Source organism: Dipodomys ordii, unplaced genomic scaffold, assembly GCF_000151885.1.
Source record: "Dipodomys ordii isolate 6190 unplaced genomic scaffold, Dord_2.0 Scaffold56, whole genome shotgun sequence".
In the NCBI taxonomy this organism is placed as follows: domain Eukaryota; kingdom Metazoa; phylum Chordata; class Mammalia; order Rodentia; family Heteromyidae; genus Dipodomys; species Dipodomys ordii.
In genome coordinates, this window is record NW_012267272.1 from 8,570,877 (window position 1) to 8,574,238 (window position 3,362).

The following is a 3,362-nucleotide window of genomic DNA, read 5'->3' on the forward strand; positions in this document are numbered from 1 at the left end:
CCATTTATATGTGGGAGATCTCAAGGTATAGTTCATAGACAGAAATCTGTAGCTCAGAGAATTTCCTAATATTTAGTCTTCAAAAGGATCAGAGACCTAGGATGGACGTATACTTTCTACCTCTCTTGCCTGGTGCTCCTAAGGTTCTATGGCGTTTTCTGCTGTGTGTAATATCAGGCAGCACAGCACTGTCTCTCCACTGCAAGATCAGCTGAGCAGCAGTGGTGGTCTCATTATGGGTTAGGGTCACTTTCTCTTCTTCCTCCTCTTCCTCCTTCTGCCATGAGCACCAGGCTCCTCTGCTGGGTGGTTCTCTGCCTCCTTGGCACTGGTAAGTCACCAAGTAGCAATAAGCAATCAGTCCTGTTGGGAGTGTGTGTGTGTGTGTGTGTGTGTGTGTGTGTGTGTGTGTGTGTGATTAGGTGTAATGATTTGAAAAAGAATGTCCTTCTGTATTCCAAGTTCATACTGAATCTGAGGTCTCCCAGTCTCCCCGACACAGAGTCACAAAGAGGGGACACACTGTGCTACTCAAGTGCGACCCCATTTCTGGACATGAGCATCTTTATTGGTATAGACAGACCCCGGGTCAAGGCCTAGAATACCTGACTCACTTCCAGTATGAAGTTGCTGAAGAAAAATCTGAGATGCCTGTTGAGCAGTTCTCTGCACAGAGGCCCAATGGCTCCTTCTGGACTTTGAAGATGCAGCCTGCAGAGCAGGGAGACTCGGCCCTGACCCTGTGTGCCAGCTGTCAGACACAGTGTGCCTCAGCCCCCTCCTTCCTGAGCACAAACCATAAGGGCTCAGCCTCCTCCCACTTCCCAGAGACCCAAACTCAGGAGTTGCCTGGCCTGCTCCTCATCGAAGGGAATGAAGGATTTGGAACCAGAATGGAGATCTGACAGCAGGAGGACAGGAAATACCCACTGAATTACTACAACAAGGAAGTCAGGATAGGAAAAAACCGTGGCTAAGCTTTCTGACATTACAATTATAGTCAAGATTCAACATCTGGGATTGGACTTGAAAGCTTAATCTCAGACCACGAGAAGTAAGTGTTCTACTGGAAGTTTATATAATTTAACATATTGACAATAAACTTCTGGGCTGAGTGTCACTAACACTCATATACAAATCGAAGAGTTGGCTAGCCAGAACAAAGTAACACTAAGACAATTTGTAGCTATCAGTCCTTTACAAAAATGTAGGATTGTGGGCTGGGAAGGTGGCTCAGTGGTAGAGCGCTTACCTTGCATGCCTGAGGCCCTGGATTAGATTCCTCAGCAGCACATAAGCAAAAAGAAAAAACCCAGAAGTGGCGCTGTGGCTCAAGTGGTAGAGCATTAGCCTTGAGCTGAAGAGTTGAGGGACAGGGCCCATGTCCAGAGTTCAGGCCCCACGACTGGAGCCCACCCCCGAAAAAAAGTAAGATTGTAAGTAAGAATTACCGTCAAAATCAATTATCCACAAGCAATTGTCAGTATTTGTAATATACCTAAAACTATGTCCATATGATACTTTATGAATTTTTTGAAAGTCATTTTTAATGTCCTCTTTTTGCTCAATTTTATAAAATATATCTCACATGAGGTGTTAAAAGGAAGTTCACAGATCCAAACAGCAGTATCATCTACACTGTAGCTTCTTTTGAGGCTTCTAAAGTACGTGTGTCAATTTACACTCACACCAGAGGAATAGCAGACTTTTAGTTTGTTCTCTGTTAGATTTTCAATTGTTTCAGTGTTACTTGTCTATTTTTACTGTTTGTTGATTAATTGCATATATGTACATACTGCTGCATGGTAATCTAATACATGTCCTCTCTTGAATAATTTAAAATAATTTTTGATTAACCTATTGTAGTTGCACAAATTTTTGGATGTTATAAATAACTATTTCCTGTTCAATATTTTGAAAATCAGAAGTTCTTAAGAACAAATCTCTCCATTTCACCTGTTTTTAGGTGGTAATCCATATTTGATACCGGTTTAAGACAATACGATTTCCAAATGACCTTGCTTTCCCATATTTCCTTGTAAAAGTTTTGAATTACCACTCTCACCACAACGTCCCAAGTTATAGTTGTTAAATCCACAAAAGACAATGGAATTATGAAAGTGATAACCCTACCCCACAGGTTAGATTGACCAAACTAAGAAAGGAACAAGAAAGGCATGGAAGGAAAAAGCATACCAAAATGCAGACACCAGATAAACAGTCCAATCACATCTGAGCAGTGTTAATGTTCTTATTAAATAGCATAGATGTTGCATCTAGACCACTAGACCATTCATTTGTGTGAATGTGAGGTTTGGGGTTCAATCCCCAGCAGCCCAAAAAATAATCAAAACAAGAACAAATAACTGCAACAAATCAAGATATCTCCTAGAAGAAATTCAATCTTGCAATTATAAAGAAACAGGACAGAAAAGTAAAGAGACAGGAAGAAGTAGCATACTAATACTAATGGCCCAAATCAAGACATTCATATCAATGTTTCAGAATAAAATATATCACTTTAGAATTAAATAATACGTTTTATTATATATAAAACATGAATTATATGTACTATGTCTATTATGTCTGTATTATGAAAATGTATTTGGGAAGTATATTCATAATTCAAATAATTTCTAGGAATCAGTTAGAAAGAAGACATGATTCAACCTAAAAATTAGCAAAAGAGTTGATAGGATCTTAAAAATGGAAGCTACACAAGCAGGCAGCTTCCTCTTCCATTTGCTGCGGCAGCCATGGAGAAGCCTTGTTGACTGAGGGAATCCACGGTTCTTCCCTTCTGGGCATCACCAGGGTCAAAGACAATGACTTGCCTAGGTCACAACATACTGATGACACCTGGCATGTAATCACTCTTGGGTTTCTCCATGCTTACTAGAGTATGTGAAGGAAGGAGGGACTTTTCTTCTCATTTTAGACAAGAAGGGTTGTTGCATACCTGCCTCATGTTTACAGACAAGAGCTGAGATTGCAAGAGACAATCCTCCAGCGTTTTGGGGCTGTCCTGGGGTCTAGAGTACCCTGGGTCCAGCTCCTGGCTCAGGCAGTAGAGTGCAATTCCAGTAATGAGCAGAGCTGAGCACCAGGAGGCAGTGTGGCCCCACTGAGCCAGCTGCTGCCTGACTGGGAGAGTGTGGGTTCAGCCTTGGCTTGTTGTCCCAGGCAGGGAAGTGTTTTGATAAACAGAGGGAGTGCTGGCCCAGGAGCTGAGAATCCTCCCCCCATTTCTCTCTCTGTTTCTCTGTGTCTCTGTCTCCCCACACCCCTCTCTCTCTTTCTCAGACCTGTGCCCTCAGTAGGGAGATGATGCCTGGGGCTGCTCCCCTGGACTCTGCCCCAGG

General features: G+C 42.4%; 1 gene segment (V, D, J or C); it reads left to right on the plus strand.

The window, feature by feature from the left end:
- LOC105989484 overlaps positions 1-3,362 on the plus strand; it is a 32,483-nt gene that overhangs the window by 200 nt on the left and 28,921 nt on the right.